General features: G+C 37.5%; 1 long non-coding RNA gene across 2 annotated transcripts; it reads right to left on the minus strand.

Annotated features, from left to right (window-relative positions):
* Nucleotides 1–716: 716 nt before the first annotated feature.
* LOC107685218 (uncharacterized) lies at nt 717–16,337 on the minus strand. Of its 2 annotated transcripts, none has more exons than XR_001633930.1 (4): nt 16,118–16,330; nt 13,878–13,943; nt 12,215–12,455; nt 717–1,410 (listed from the first exon to the last, which is right to left on the minus strand). It is a non-coding gene; the product is annotated as an uncharacterized LOC107685218 (long non-coding RNA). The 2 variants fall into 2 exon arrangements; XR_001633931.1 differs by having other exon boundaries at nt 1,330–1,410; nt 12,215–12,573; nt 16,118–16,337.
* Between the last annotated feature and the right edge of the window lie 1,183 nt (nt 16,338–17,520).

The raw sequence follows: 17,520 nt of genomic DNA on the forward strand, positions 1-17,520 counted from the left end.
TTCCAGTATTTTTGTGATCCTTGAACAGCGGAGGAAAAACACCCATTAAAAATAATTTCACTTGAAGATTAAATCTTGTCTGATTTGGCACGGAGACATCCATCTTAACTTGAGAGGTGTGCGTGAAGCCTTCTTTTATGGCTTAATGTAATTTAACCAGTGTTTTACATCAGGTAGCTATATTTCTCATTAGCTGTCAAGGTGCTGAATGAGTATTCCAGCTCAGACAGAAATGAACCCTCAGTTTTGGCTCAAAATAATGTTTTACTTTATATGTTAACTATTTTGATAATCTTTTAAATGATACAATTTATGTATGCTTCACATATAATCTTAGTAAATGGAAACAATCATTGACAGAATGTCTGCCAATCAAGCAAATCCTATTGACAGAATTATATCAAATCGTTTGACCTCCTTCCCACAGATTAAAAACACAAACACATCACCTTAAGCACACTGCTCTGACTCGTTCCAGAGCAGCACATATGTTTTTTGTGACTTCTGCATGGATGAGAGAGGTGCTTATTATGTGCTGTCCAAGGTGCTGACAGTAGCGCAATAACTATGAGCTGTCAAGCTGTCTTGCAGTAGGTGGTTACAAAATAGCCTGTGGCCACTACATGTGAAGCTGTGTTGACATCCACCTCCTATTACAGTACATTTCTATACAGAGTATAACTAAAAATGGCTTTTTCAGTGTCAACAACCATTCACTCAATGCTTTAATGTCGTTTATTTGTGCAGTTTGAAAAGTTTGTTTCACACAATCACATAATCAGACAAATGATAAACTGACCATAATTCTTGTATTAAACTCCATACATAGTAGCCATACAAAATATCTGGATTAAGCACAATTTCCTGTAAATCCATTGAAACTGGAACATTTTATAAATACAATAACATAAAAAAATGAATGCCTGACATGAAAGTTCATATGCTTTAATGCAAGACAAAGAAGCATTAAAAGTCCATTTAAAATAGGGAATGCAAAATCCCAGACATTGACATTTCTATCGATAACGTCAACTCTCATTGTAAACTTTTCACACATTAAGCCACATTATTCTCTTCAGTTTATATAGCACTGATAAGACTGTGCAACACGTTTTCTAACATCTACGATTTAAATGGGTGAACAGCCCAAATCCACACGCCCATCCAGTATTAGTGATTGTCTGAAGACTGAAAGGTTTTAAGACACCCGGTTAAATCAATTAGTGCACATTTTAAACCATCCCTCATCTGCTTGTTTAATTTCCACAGCGATCCATCTGGAAGAGATGCTGGACGCTGGATTCCTGAGGTGATGTGATTGACCATTTGAGTCAAACATAGCAGGATGGCCTCGGTTTCTCCAGTAGCTGATGACGACGATGGGGATTTTTCAGTTTCATTGCAAGGAGCCTGGTTAGAGAGAAAAAGAAAATAATTAATATGACATGGCTTATTGTTATGACATAAATGTCAAAAAGACAACATTAACAACAATGTGCAAAATCAAAACAAAATCTGCACTGACGTTAGTAAGTGTAGTGCTGTTCAAAATAGTGGAAATGAAAAACCATATTAATGTTAACATTAGAAATAGACCCAAAGATCTGGAGTTGCATGGTCACAAGAGATGTCTGATTTTTCAACGACGCCTCTGAAGTTTTCTTCTACGTTTCTGAAAGGAAAATAAAAATACTTCCAAAACTAATCCAGTGTACTGATGTTTTTGATGTCTTGAATGTCTCTTCAATATCAACTTGAATATATCTGATTGACCGAAATGCAAATGACAGCCCTGCTGTCTTCTGTACTCCATTCCAGATAAATCGAGTCATCTTCTATGAGAAAACAGTTTAGAATGGTCAATCAGTCCTGCTACAAACTGAAACAATGTTATGCAAACACACCATCTTCAGCTGTATTTTGTTCTTGTTTCACCCCAAATAATAGGAAGTGGATTTATGGATTTGCAACACTGCTAATATTCTAAATGTTGTAGATTTTAGAAAGGTTGGAGTCCATTTTGGTGGCTTTTCCAATAGCTAATTTTAATGAGAACAATCAAACATCTAAATTGCAGTTTGGGGTAATGCTGTGCTGTCCTTTGTGTGTGTGTTATTTGACAATTTTACAACATCATGTTCATTCAGCTTAGTGGTCATTATAGTTTTAAAGAGGATGACATTTTGAGAACATTTTCAGTATTTTTATATTGCTCCAAATAATGCAGTCAGTAAAACAAATTTGGTTATTTAGCAAAGGGTAATGCATACAACTTCACAACACTTTTACATGCATTGACCGTATTTGTTTACAATCCCTCATTCTTCATTTGCTTCCAAAAGTGGTGCGAATCATTTCTATACCCCGTCACCCTTAGAATTTGTGTACGATGTGTACCAACGCCATTACCAGTTTTCCCAAATTATATGTAGAGAGGTTTATGGACAATTTAATCCCTGCAGGAGACTTGGCAAGACCCTTTTCTCTGTCAATTTTCACCCGCTGCTTCATTCAAACCCCCTCGCTCTTTCTGCACCTCTACAATGTGGGGTTTCTTTCGGTCTCTTTTTTTATATTCCCGCATTTTTTTTTTTTCCTCAAGCTCCCACCACCCCTCCAAAAACCCTCAGACAGCATGCAGCTTATGCAAATCACTGGCCTTTTATTCTCAATTTTCGCCCTCAGCCTTGAATGAGACCTCAAGAAAACACACACACACACACACACGACTCTCGCTTGTTCTCACCACACTCTACTGTAATGGGAACGGAGCCCTCCATGACATTCTAATGCACTATGTACCACAGCGCTCCACTATGTTGATTATACTAGAATCAATCATATTAAAAAGTTCTTAATATTGTTGCAACAGTCCCCAACTGTGCAAAGAACTACACTCTTAAAAATTAATGTTTCAAAAGGGGGGTTTCATAGCGATGCCACAAGAGAACTATTTTTGGTTCCCCAAAGAACCTTTCAGGGAACAGTTATTAATAGAACCATTTTAAAAATCTTTTTCTCCTACAAAGAACCTTTTGTGGAATGGAAATGGAAATGGAACCTTCGATGCCAAAAAAAGAACGTTCTTAAAAATAAATGTTCCAAAAGGGAGTTTTAGCAGTGATGCTTTAGAAGAACCAATTTGGGTTCCTCGAAGAACCAATCTTAGTAACCTTTTTTTCACTAGAACCTTTTGTGCAATGGAAATTTTACAGAGCCATCATGGAAGCACTGATGCCAATAAAGAACATTCTTAAAAATAAACCATTTTTTTTCATAGTGTGAAGAACATTTTAATAACTTAAAGAACGTTTTTCCACTAGAAAGAACCTTTTGTGCAATTGAAAGGATCTATGGATGTGAAAGGTTCTTAATGGAACCGTCAATGCCAATAAAGAACCCTTTTTAAAGTGTGTACACTGGGGGAAAAAAAGGTATAAAAACAGTTTTCACACAGAAAATGATGGTTAATTTCACAAACAATTACAAAGAAAGAGAAAGTAACACACCGAACTGAATGTGCAATTTTGAAGTACAAAAACAGATTTCTGTAAAACGTAGGCCAACAATCTTTGTTTTATTCACAACGTTTGGAAAATAATTTTTGGTGTACATTAAACTAAGAGAGTATAGTGTATTCACGCCGTAAAACCTAAAAGCCTGCAATCATCTACCAAGAGTCACAAATATTGTTCCTAGATGAGAAGTTGCAATGAGAAGGATTATGGGATGGAAGTAGACTAGACATTTTAGGAAGGAGGGGGGCTGTTTACCAAAGTCACTGCGACAAGAGGGGGGTGGGATGGGGGGGCTGATGAAAAAAAGGTGCTTGCTGCCATTCCCAGGGTCTGGAACACACACACACACAGGCTGTATATATAAGAGTGTGTGTATACGGAGGGGCGAGCCAACCAGCCTGACTTCCCTCAGACACTTTGACAGGCGGGCCTTTTCTCCAGTGCATTGCTGGGCCAGCCAGCTCTCGCTCCCTTAGCAACAGCACACAGTGGAGAGCCCCCTCCAGCCCCCCACCAAAACCACAGGGGTGGGGGGACGGGGAAGATAGGGTGTGGGTTACAAGGGGTGAGCTGGTCCACAGGGGTGGATGAAGAAGTTCCCAGTCTGGATGGGACTCTCACAGGCAATGAACTTGAACTTGACTCTGATAGCATTAATGAGGATCGCACGTCCTTATACAATATTTGCATATGCACTGGAGAGGGTGATTATAGCACTAAAACTAAAAACATGAAAAGGATGTTCATTATTTGAACTAAAACAAACATTAACTTAAATACAACAACAACAAAAAAACATTTTCAGTTAATGTTAGTTTTTTTTCAAGTAATGAAAATGTTTTTATGGCTTTAGTTTTAGTTAATAATAAACTGATAATATTAACAATAATAATCCTGAATTGGAGCAGGGTTATTGTTAATACTATCGTGTTTTATCGAAATAATTGTCTTATATTATCTTGTTTTAATTCAGTTGGTTGCCAACATTTCTCATGGTCATTTAATTTAAATTTAAGCACTAAAATAACAAACTAAAACTTAAAATCTATACAGACATATAAATAAACTAACAAAAATGACACAACAAAATTACTTTATCTAACGAAAAATAAAACGAGAACAGATGTAACAAAAATGGGGGCGGGGGGTGGGGGGGAAGATACTCACTTTCCACAAGATAGTATTTGAAATGAAGGGTAAGTTCACTCAAAAATTTACATTCTGTCATCATTTACTCACCCTCATGAACACAAAAACATTAAAAAGATTAAAAATGCCATTTGTCCATACACTGAAAGTCAAAGAGGTCCAGTGTTGTTTGGACCACAACATTTTTCTAAGTAAACAATGGCAAACTTTTCTATTTTTTTTTTCCTTTGGTGAACTATCCATTTAAGAGCAAACATTAAAAAAACATGATCTTTCAACAATATATATTTCCTTTCTATTTAAATTTTAAAAGTGAAGGTAATTCTCCTCATTAGGATGTAAAGTGGGCAAAAAGCGAAGCTAAGCTACAAAGTGAGGATAATTATATCTCAAGGTCTTTTATAATGGTGGGGCCATGATGGAGGTTTAAATGTTCCCTGGTTTCCACTCCTGTTTTTGTAAAGTGCTTGCTGCCATTCCCAGGGTCTGGAACACACACACACACAGGCTGTATATATAAGAGTGTGTGTATACGGAGGGGCGAGCCAACCAGCCTGACTTCCCTCAGACACTTTGACAGGCGGGCCTTTTCTCCAGTGCATTGCTGGGCCAGCCAGCTCTCGCTCCCTTAGCAACAGCACACAGTGGAGAGCCCCCTCCAGCCCCCCACCAAAACCACAGGGGTGGGGGGACGGGGAAGATAGGGTGTGGGTTACAAGGGGTGAGCTGGTCCACAGGGGTGGATGAAGAAGTTCCCAGTCTGGATGGGACTCTCACAGGCAATGAACTTGAACTTGACTCTGATAGCATTAATGAGGATCGCACGTCCTTATACAATATTTGCATATGCACTGGAGAGGGTGATTATAGCACTAAAACTAAAAACATGAAAAGGATGTTCATTATTTGAACTAAAACAAACATTAACTTAAATACAACAACAACAAAAAAACATTTTCAGTTAATGTTAGTTTTTTTTCAAGTAATGAAAATGTTTTTATGGCTTTAGTTTTAGTTAATAATAAACTGATAATATTAACAATAATAATCCTGAATTGGAGCAGGGTTATTGTTAATACTATCGTGTTTTATCGAAATAATTGTCTTATATTATCTTGTTTTAATTCAGTTGGTTGCCAACATTTCTCATGGTCATTTAATTTAAATTTAAGCACTAAAATAACAAACTAAAACTTAAAATCTATACAGACATATAAATAAACTAACAAAAATGACACAACAAAATTACTTTATCTAACGAAAAATAAAACGAGAACAGATGTAACAAAAATGGGGGCGGGGGGTGGGGGGGAAGATACTCACTTTCCACAAGATAGTATTTGAAATGAAGGGTAAGTTCACTCAAAAATTTACATTCTGTCATCATTTACTCACCCTCATGAACACAAAAACATTAAAAAGATTAAAAATGCCATTTGTCCATACACTGAAAGTCAAAGAGGTCCAGTGTTGTTTGGACCACAACATTTTTCTAAGTAAACAATGGCAAACTTTTCTATTTTTTTTTTCCTTTGGTGAACTATCCATTTAAGAGCAAACATTAAAAAAACATGATCTTTCAACAATATATATTTCCTTTCTATTTAAATTTTAAAAGTGAAGGTAATTCTCCTCATTAGGATGTAAAGTGGGCAAAAAGCGAAGCTAAGCTACAAAGTGAGGATAATTATATCTCAAGGTCTTTTATAATGGTGGGGCCATGATGGAGGTTTAAGTGTTCCCTGGTTTCCACTCCTGTTTTTGAATTCCCAGTCCTGCCCTCTGCTCTCGCATCCTCCAGGATACATTTACTGATGTTCCTGTGAGTGCTTAAAGGATTTGCAGGAAAGTCCCAGCTTCTCTTTTATTTCATTGCTTTATTACAAATTACATCGGCTGAACTTTGCAACGCAACTCTAGTCAGGTCACTCCAAACTCATCTTTAGCACTCTGCATTGTTATCAACAAAAGAAAAGTCTTTGAAAGAACTGGTTTCCAAAGTGACCTCATTTTTTTCAAGGTGCCCTCAATACAACACAATACAGAAATTATGATTTTAATGGCATAGACCTGAATAATAAGGAACAAAACATCATCTAAACTGATTTGAAGCTTTTTAAATGCTTAGAATTAGTCTAAAAGCCCACTTAAAGACACAGTTCACCCAAAAATGAAATTTGTCATCATGTATTCACCCTCATGTTGTTCCAAACATTTATGACTTTCTTTCTTCTGTTGAACACACGTGGACAAAAAATATATTTTGAAAGGCGATCTTACTTTCTTTTGCATCCCACATTAAAAAGACAGTAATACAGCGACATGAGGGTGAGTAAATGATGACAGAACTTGTATTTTAGGGTGAACTGTCCCTTTAAGGTACAATACTCGCTTTCATCCATCTCTCAAGTTCATGCTCTGGATTAAGGTGCCGTATAGTTCTGTGATCCTAACATCTCTATTGTGGCTCTGGATTACCTGCGTTTAATAGTTCAGTTTCGATCTACCACTCTGCTGACTTTGGTTCTTTTTGCTGCCTGTTATTCCAGCTCAGGAATCCCAATCCCAGGCTTTTCATGGCCACTTGTCCAAGGAGGGGGAGAAAAGGGTGGGGGAAACCATTTCAAAGCTCCCCCGTAGCTGATACAAAGCTGAGAACAACCCTTCGTGGGATAATCGCGTTTATCCTGAGATTAAGACGAGATCGACAGCTGAGGTATCCAAGGGAAATTTTACTGTAAACCACACAATGGCCTTTAACACGAACCCAAGAGATGCTTCTGAGTCATTTCTCGCCACTGTTCATTTCTTAGTTATGAAAACGATTCGTAACTCGTCTACCCTTGTTAAGTGTCTTCATTAACACTATCCATTCTCAACTTGTCCTCGAGAGACGTCTTCAGTAAAGCATGCATTAAAATGACTTCTCTATGAGATATAAATATATATACAAGTGTGAAGTTTCTCAGAAAGCAATAGCAGCTTCCATTCTCCTGCAGTCATATATGTTTCCAAATCTAATCTGGCACTAAGTTTTTATCACAAGAGCATGAAATGAAATCTCACAGGCTTTTAGAAATAAATATGTGAGGCCCTATAACACTGGACATAAAGATGACATATGACGGGGAGAAAACTGTTAGTATGCCAGACAAATATTCCCAGATAGCCACCTCCCATAGGCCTTTGATATTAACATGCCAGCTGCAGCAACTGCCACATGGGGCCACAGACTGAGCCAGACAGTAAAAGCCCTCCCCCACCTGCTCTATTCTCCGCCAAACACATGTTTCCACGATATGTCATTGTTCATCAGTGTATTTATTAATATCAATTGTTTATCTCACCCTATCTTTTTATGCCGCGTTGCTGTCGAGAGCAGAAAACCTCAGTTGGTGACATAGTGCCCTCGATGGCTTTTTATGCAAGTCCTCTAACTCTCATGCAATACTTTTTTTTCTCCTCCTCACTGCATCCATCTGCTTTTTTCCTATTTTATTTAGCATAAATAATTCCTCCTTTCTTTGTGATTCCCCTTTTGCTTTGCTGTGAAATACTGCCGCTGTCCCAGTGCAAACTTTCTCTGTGGTTTTCTGTATCACTGCCTCTATTTTACTGGGTAATATATTGTAATGGAGCTTTAATTAATTGCTTGCCCAACTGCTGTGCCCTATGGGGGAGCAGAACAAACTGTCCTTCAAATTCAACTCGATTTTACATGCAAAATGCATTAATATATACACAGAACTTTATGATTCCTAAATACTTTGCAATGCACATCATGCATGATATCAAATACATTACATTTATGCATTTAGCAGATGCTTGCAAAAGCAATTCGTCAAAGAGCCAACAATAATTGCAATACAAATGAATAATTAAACTGCACACACTAAGACAAAAGATATACATTAAAAATGCTGCACTTTAGAATACACACTCACACTAATCAATTAGCACTGACCTTTAACGACTTAAACTCGATAACAACTGGCACTGCAAAAATACGTCACAGAGAGGAGTGCATCTACTGCGCGAGCACACATGATTGTGCAAATGCTCGTGCAATTCCTGACCGCACAAGCATACGATGCTGCTAACAACACACTCTCAACGCAGCCAGAGAAATAAAGCCCCATCCTCAGCCACTCCCTGAGGATAGTCTCTTAGGGTTTTGGTGCTAATTTAGGCATCTGGCTCTGTCTGGGCCTGAGCATCTTTCTCAGCTTATTACCCTCCACTGTCTCTGGCACTCCATCCGTTCAGACAATGGTGGGAAACAGGGGGGACTGCGGACCCACGTCAAGTACTCGCCGTACAATGCTGCCATTGTAGAAGAGGAGAGGGGTCTGGAATAATAATGTGGGCACTATCAAACTGTTTACCAACACAGAGCCTACAGCTGACGATTTGCTCCTTATTTATTACAAATCATCATTTGTGGTATTGCTATTGATGCTTGCATATGTGTAAGGAGAAGTTGTGTACAAAAACACTCTGAAACTGATTGACTTTCTTGCACACAGACACTAAAACACATTTTTCCATCATACACACAGATGCAAATGACCTTGTGTTGAAGTGATTATTGTGCCAGACACCTTGGGAGACATTTCAAGGAATTGCCCTTTGCAGTCCATGAAAATATATAATCACAGTCATGCCTAAAATCTACATATGCCACTCCATAAAGCACATTATGTTGGACTGCTACCAGAGAGAAAGCTATAGACAGTAATTTGAAAAAAGTTGTAAAAAAAAATGTGAATTATTAGATTTTATTTCAAATAATTCCATTCATGCATATACACTTGTATGAATTTAGACTGGAGTTATTTCACAGCACTACAGTGCATTATTCTCTAGCTTTTGTGCTTGCTTTATGCTAAAAGAAAAAAAAAATTAATCAGAATGAAAATCAGAAATTCATTTTTCAGACTCAAATACTCATGTGCGCATTCTGTTTGACTGAAAACACAAAGAACTGGTAAACCACAAAAACAATACACAGTTCAGCGCATGATTTGCATATTGAAAACTGGAAAAAGCTGGTATGGGTTTGGCACCATGCCAAGCGGCATAATTAACACTTTTCAGCCACTGCTCTGCAGCAGTCACATTATGCTCTGACAAGCATCCACTCCCCCTGCTCGACCGCTTACACACACACAACACAAACACACAAACGCAAACATTTATTCTTGCTTCTATACGTTTGTAAACACTGATAACATTTGCTGTTAAACCATCTACGGTTATGCTACCATTATGCGCCATTTGGGCAAATGTAGTGTTGTTGTGTAACAGTATTGCATTAGACTCTCTGTTCAAGGGTATATAATGAGTTTTGTGTCCCTATGTGAGATATTTAAGCACTGAAGGTCTTTTACATAAAATCCTGAGAGATGCAGAGGGAGGAAACCCCTCCCCCTCACAGCAAGATACACAGCCTAATTAGAAATTCTCTATTAAAGGTACAGTCTCTCATTTCCAGGCTACTATTTTGTCCAAGCATGAGTTTAAAATGTATGCTGAGTGTTTGGGTTGTAAATCTTCAGTTTTGTATCATCTCGAAAAATCTGTCTTATTTTCTGCATGTAGATGGAGAAACCATTTCCATATATTAATAATATAACAACATCAATTGAGACAAATGTGGTGTGTTAAATCTTAAATCTGAAGCTTTGTGTTGTAGCATAATCTTTTTTTTATATATACTACAGGCTCAAAAAATGTCCTAAATTATTCAGCCTTTGGCTATTTCCTTTAAAAATATGAACATGGATTGTTCTTGTCTTTCATATGCAAAATTGAGAAAGCAAATGCTTCTGCTTAATAAAGATTGCAAAAATAATATTTTGGATTCAGAATGGACACATTTTTGCATTGTACATTTGTGTGTGTGTGTATGGAAATTGCTAGAATGCATGTAGAATTATCTGCAAGGAAAAAAAAGGCAGACAGAACACAAACACAACAGTAACATCAAAGTCTTTTTTTGCTTTGAAATTCAAAAATCGGAATTCAGATTTAAACGTAAACATTCAAAACATAGAACGCTGCCACGTGCCGTTGCTAAAGTGCCACTGTGCCTTTAATTGGGGGCTCAGTCCTCTCTGCTTGTTCCTATGCAATTATGTTAATATGCAGAGCTTGTCTGGTCTTTTTCATTAACAGAGGCGCTTGCATCATTGTTTCCTTTATTTGTAAGCTCCACGGGCACCTTCCGTACATCAGTGATCTTTTTTACACATCTTTTTTGATGGGCTTTTCTGCCAAGCCTCCTCTTTTAGGATAAAATGTCAGTCTTTTTTAAAAAAAGCTCATTTATGGACAACGAGGTCTTTTAGGCACACAGGGTTTCCATGCTCAGTAAGTATGCAAAAACGGTTTTCTGTTATTACGAGGAGGATTCAGTGGCTTTAAATATTCGGCAGATGATGCATCATTTGTCTCGTCTTTGCATTTCAATACGTTTCGATGTATTTACGCTCTATTCGTTTGTGTTGTTTTGGTTACAGCACGAAAGCAAAGCAAATTTGTCATCCTAGAGCAAATCTGTTTCAGAATGCCTGTGTTCCACCTATCGTAATCATTTTCTGTAATGAACACACCAGCACAGCTCTGCATATCACCAGCAATCCATTATGACGCAACCAGTCACCTTTGTGAAGTGCATTTCAGTGTCTTCCATCCATTTCAATGGCACAACACGCAGCTCTCTGCAACCAGGCGGCCTGCGTACATATTCGTTTACCACGTAACATCCTATGTGATGTTTTGCACCTCTCGCCTCTTGACTGGCTAATGATACAAACTGTGGCTATTTTAAAAGACACCAAACATCATTAAAAGCACGGCACAGTGCTCACAGACCTCTTTTCTAACATTAAAGTTGGGCAGGGCAGCATGCGTGCTTTTGTAAGCTGGTGAGGGGCACTTGGCACCTTTGTGCCAGCAATTTGATGTATCATTAATCAGCAGAAACAAAAGTGCTCTTCAGTCCAGGTTGACTCTGTTGCTTTGGTCAAGAGGATGCCGTATGCCAATTAACTTAGTCTCTCGAGTGAGTTCAAGCAGCTCTCGCTTTTTGGTTTCATCTGAAAATCTGCTATGGTCATTTCGGTGTCGTCGCTGAACCGAGGGTTTCGTCGCACGGTTTCGTCCTGTACACACACATAACACAACCTCCAGTCAAGAGCACGAATTAATAGCTGCTTTCATTGAAAATACATATACAGCAGCAGGAGGGAGTCATTTGCACTCAAAGCTCGCCACAAATCAGTAAGTCTTTGTGCATATCTCAGTGCGCGCATTTAGATAACGGGGATATTTTCTAATTAGTCAGGGAAGATGAGAGCATGATAGCTCTTTTTAAAGAAAACGATTTGGGCCTAATCTCACGCCGCCAAAAAAGCACTTTCTAGTAGGCATTCGCCCGATTCGTTTGCTTTACGTTTCGAACGACCTGGCAAACCCACCGGTGGAGCTAAAAGCAGTGGCAATAACGCGGCAGCTCGTCTGATATAGGCATCGATGCAGCTTACCTCATGCCAACACAGCCATTTTAGGGAGCAGCAGCCAGCTTCTCCATCAAGATGGCTTCCTGAAAGCACACCCCTCATTCAGACTTGCAGTCTTCCAGCATCTGGTGGTCCGTGGCAACTAGCAGCCTCTTTGTCCCCATTGGCACTTGGGATGTAGAGTCTCACTCCTTTCTTTTTTTCCTCTTTTCTCCGGGGGCACAGATGGCACTAAATGCTTCCGTTGACGAAGAAGGGAGGGGAGCTGGTAGAAGAAGGATGAGGGTTGCCTATTATTTTTCTTTTCTTTCATTTGGACAATTGCACCATTTTTTCCTCTCTCCCTCTTGCTCCAAAAAGCCAGTGTAAATGGCTGGCAGTTGCTAAGGGGAAACACGAAAATAAAGGACAAAAAGCCCCTTTTATCACTGCCAAAGCAGATGTCATGGCAACTGCTATATATTATTTCTTTGGATAATATAAACGGTATCAGGCGACCATCATTTCTTGTTCGTGTCATGCTAAGTAACTGCACGTTCAGACAATCCTGGTATTAGTAATGTCAATAGTTGTGTGTTAGCGCAACACGAATGGTGCGAAGGCACGAACGTCCTGCTTTTGCATTCTCGATTACTGTGAAGGTATACTGAATCAGCCCACATCAATTACTGTCCACCCATAATTTCATTGAATAACCCTTATTCAATTGTGCTAGGTAACCAGTTTAGCTGGAAAAGATCATTGTTAATGAATGATGACAGAATTTCTTTGCTCACATTAATTTTACATAAAGTAATATGCAATGTGATAGTGGCCCATACATTCTTATCATTATCAAGATGGAGACGGACATATAATTTCCCCTCTCCGATCATTTATCGCATTGAAGCCTTTGGCCTAATGTCCTGCAGTCATACTAACCACGGATTCTCAGGCATGTTGAAATATATTGTGATTTAGATTTATTTTCCTTCTTTTTACACAGGTCATGCCTGATGCTTTGAGGGATATTTCTTGAGATAATTATGCTGTTTTATGTTTAACAGCCATAGCGAGTCCTTTTCTTATTCATTTGCTAATATTGTGTGTCAAATTGCACGTCTGCCTGATATGATTTGAATTCTCAAATAAACACGCCACACAGCTTAACACAAAATGTATCAATAGAAAAATGAAGAAAAGGTTTTTGATTATTATTTGCACTTTAAAGAGCTCGTTGGTGTCTAGTACAAATGTGAAACTTTAATTAGTGTCTTTAAAGGTTGAATATCTACAACATGCATTTATATATGCAATTTGTCCAAAAAAAATACGCATGAGGATCGTATAGGCTGGTGGTTGGATGAGTGTAAATTTGTGAGGAATAAACTCTAATGCACACATACGCAAAAACAGGAAAACATTCTCACAGATCTAGGTCATGTAACCACAAATAGAATGCATTTTATGAATATGCATGTATATGGTGAGAGAAGGAGAGAAACAGATATATAGGATTTCTGATGAAAGATTCATGTCATGCATATAGTGTCTTGGACTTGATTGGGGATTACTCTTGAATTTGGTTCAAGTGCATGCATTCATTAGCATATACTTTATGATTTACTGTCTGTTTGAATCAGATTAACTCTACAACTAATTGTTCTAATTACAATGTTGCATTGTAATACGCCTTGATTGCACTTACCAGATGGTGTTTTCCCCCTTAGCTCCAGTCCTCTGGTCTCTCACAAAGACACTGCAGTTTGAGAGGCTACAGTGAGGTGAAGTAATAAAAGACGATCATCAGAATATTTTAGATTTACATTTAAATTATTGATATAATTCACAAACACATAAATGACAGCCAGATAATGAACACGCAGTTAAAAAGCTCAAGCAAGGCCTAATTTGCACCTTAAATCATATTTGGCATTTCAAACATTTTTTTTTTAAAGTGGCAAATATAGAGGATGTAAAATCTGCTCAGTCAGCTCATGAAACTTATTCTTTTTTATTCTCTATCATCTCTTTGTTAGTTGCTTTTTTTCTCTTCAAGTTGAAATTATCAATCATTTCCTCTTCTCTTCATTTAGTTTCATTGGCACCCTAAGTGTAGACACCTTTCTTTCTCGGTCTTTGAAAATAAAAGTATGCATTTAGTATATGCATTTATTATTTCCATACAGCAGTAAAACAAAGGTTAATATGTCAGGCAATCTATTGAGTACGATTAAATTGGCCTAAATTTGAAGCACACACGCCATTCGATTTTTTTTTTTCGTGATTGCTTCAGAAATTTCTAATATTGTGTTACTATAATAAATATCTTAATTTAATATAACCATAAATGAAGGATAAAGCATTTTTAATACGGGATTTGCTGAAAAGCATCGTAACACACAGGCTAGAGAGTGTGTGTGTGTGTGTGTGTGTGTGTTTCTCGTGACCTGAAGCTCCAAAAGCGCTTACACCTCGAATGATTTTGAACTCTAAACATAAACAATATTTACATAGTTTTCAGTAATTTTACAGTAGTATAAGGGTGATGTATCACAATTACGTCTTATGTCATAAAAAAGCCACAGGGATTAAAAAATGCCTTCATTCCGCCTCATGTCTTCATCTTTGATGTGTACAACCAGATTAATACGGCCAATCATAATGAAGCTGCTTCAGCATGATGTCATTGCCTAATAGTTGTTTCTGTGAGTGGGTCAATGACGTCACCTTCATTTTTTGATGCATTAAAATGCAGTTTAAAAAAATCTTAAATAGGCCTATACGCATCTTTTATAATTTACATTTTTTCAAGTTTTTAATTTATTAGTAGGCCTATATTCTCAATGTAGCCTAACTGTCTAGAGACCGTAAAAAAATTAATTCTCACTAAAAGTCCGAGATTCTTTTGTGATTTAAGATTTCAAGATTATATAGTAGGCTAATAACTCTTAATATTTTAAACCCTTTTCTACTAAATCATCACCAACACGAAGCAATCCATTTTGTGGACATTTTCATCATCTCAGACATCCTTATTTGTCATCGTGTGAGTGCTGAGAGGAGGGATTTTCAACACACTATTTAAGCGTTCATTTATTTATTAGTTTAACCTCATTTAACCTCGATTAGTGATCGACTAGTTGTAAAATTCCTATGGTTTCCCTTCTAGATCAAACCAAGATCGAGTTATGAGATCCGATTCAAGCGCATTAAACGCAGGCCTCATTTTGCGCGTCAGATGCTGAATAAACGCAGGCGTAACAGCAGCAATGGGTTTGCCTGGGTGAGGAAAAGAGAGTTTGAAGTTTGAAGTAGGCAGAGTTTGGGAACTAGCTAGGAAGTTTATTAATTTATCCAACGCAAAGTTAACAATGCGCATCCTTGACAAAGCGTTTGCGCGAAAATTAAAATACAAAATAGATTACTCGATTGTGATTTATAGCCTAAATAACAGTAAAAGTTTGCTGTTTTTTTTCTCCGTTTCAATTTTCTCGTTAAAATATTTTTTTATAGGCTACAATAAACTAACTACCTTATCAAGCTTTTTCTTCTTATAGCTTTTTAATTATTTCTCAAACTAAATCACACATTTGACATCAAAACCAAGACTGACTGAAATGAAGTCAAACTAGAACTTAAAAAACTGTTTCAAGTAGCTCAAACGTCAATTTTAATATTTATTAAAAAAAATTAAACTGTAGGCTAAATTGTAGCCCTTTTATATCGTTTCCAACACAAGTTACATGTAGTCCCTTTTGTTTTTTTAACGAAGGCACTACTGTAGGTTTTCAAAATTGTTGCAGTAGTGAACGCGTCCACAAACGTGCACCTGTCCGAAGGTGCATTTAAAATGACAAAGCCTGAAACATTACTTATGACCTTTACGCACGATCATATTACTTTACATTGCAGCGATGACTCACACAGAGCAGAGGGCCTGCTTACCTCATGCAGTTCCCTGCGATCATTGCTTCCCAACTTGTCCACTATGCAGTTAAGGAGGACGTTTCTACTTTCGGTTATCTAGCTTTATGAAGGCAGATAAACACTCATACAGCTAGATAACCAAAGATAGCAACTACCTCCTGTCAACACTTTTTTTTTTTAAATGTGGAACATCTCATAAAGTTGACCTGATAAACGAAAACAGGGTTAATGCGCAATCAATAAATTACACACTCTTTTTTATAGACCTGTAAATACTGTTGACAAGTCAAGTGTTGAATGGGTTTATGAGGTTCTCCAGACCTCTAGCAGGCCTGACGTTGCGGTCTGGAGGCGTTTCAAATTGAGCCTTTGGATTTATTGTCAGGCTTTCCATTCATCTAAACGGGATTTTGTCCCTTCTGGTCACTAATAATCCTTAAAAAATGGACGATTATTAGGGCTAACCATTGCATCTGGCTCGTTAGGCCCCAACAATCAGACAGTTATCACGCCTACATCACCATGCATCATTTCATCTTCATCTCGTGCATTAGAATTCCGTAAACTGCAGTGGGTAAGGACTTTTAGCCAACAGTTTAATGTTTTTAAACAGTTTTCCTCCAAAATTATGCAATTGAGAAATAAGACCCAAATAGCTTATAAAGTTAATATTATGTACCTTTTATTTTACAGGGGCGCATGCTAAATATGTTTCAACGGTTCTGTTTTTCATTTGAAAGTATGCAGACGTTTCCTGACTGTTCAAAACGTGTCTACTAAACCCACGTTTCCCTCACGTAAATGTGACGCCATTTAGTTCAACCTATTGTTAATTCCATTTGGTGTTATTTCTAAATTATACAAATTATTACGCTTTTTCATCAAGTATATGCAAACTGTATTGTATTATAAAAGCTATTTATGCAAGCATGCATTAAGCAAAATGTCCGCAAATAGACTAAAATCAATTATGTATAAATATAATTCTATACAAGAGTAGTGCAATAAACATGCTTTACCAAATCGAATGCCACTAATTTCAAAATCAAGTTATCAAAGGGCTAAAGCACTGCAAACATAGGCTACAAGTAGTGTACATAATCCAAAATGACTAAAAAATGGCTTCTTAGTTTATGTAGATACTATGTCGCCTATTCATATTACTGTTAAAGATACACACGCTACATATTTCATGAAAATGTTCCAGACATTCCAGATGCACCTGCTGTGAGTGTACAAGGTACAGAGGGCCACATGCACTTACCACTCAACATGGCCTTGTCTGTCACATGGGGTCAGTTATAAGCAATCCACGTAAAATGTTAGTATCATATATGCATGCATTTTTGCAAATATGCATTTATTTATCATTTAAAGTCCACTTACAGACTACTAAGTTACTAAGAGTTATTGTGACCAAA

Source organism: Sinocyclocheilus anshuiensis, unplaced genomic scaffold (genome assembly GCF_001515605.1).
Source record: "Sinocyclocheilus anshuiensis isolate Anshui unplaced genomic scaffold, SAMN03320099.WGS_v1.1 scaffold333, whole genome shotgun sequence".
Classification (NCBI taxonomy): domain Eukaryota; kingdom Metazoa; phylum Chordata; class Actinopteri; order Cypriniformes; family Cyprinidae; genus Sinocyclocheilus; species Sinocyclocheilus anshuiensis.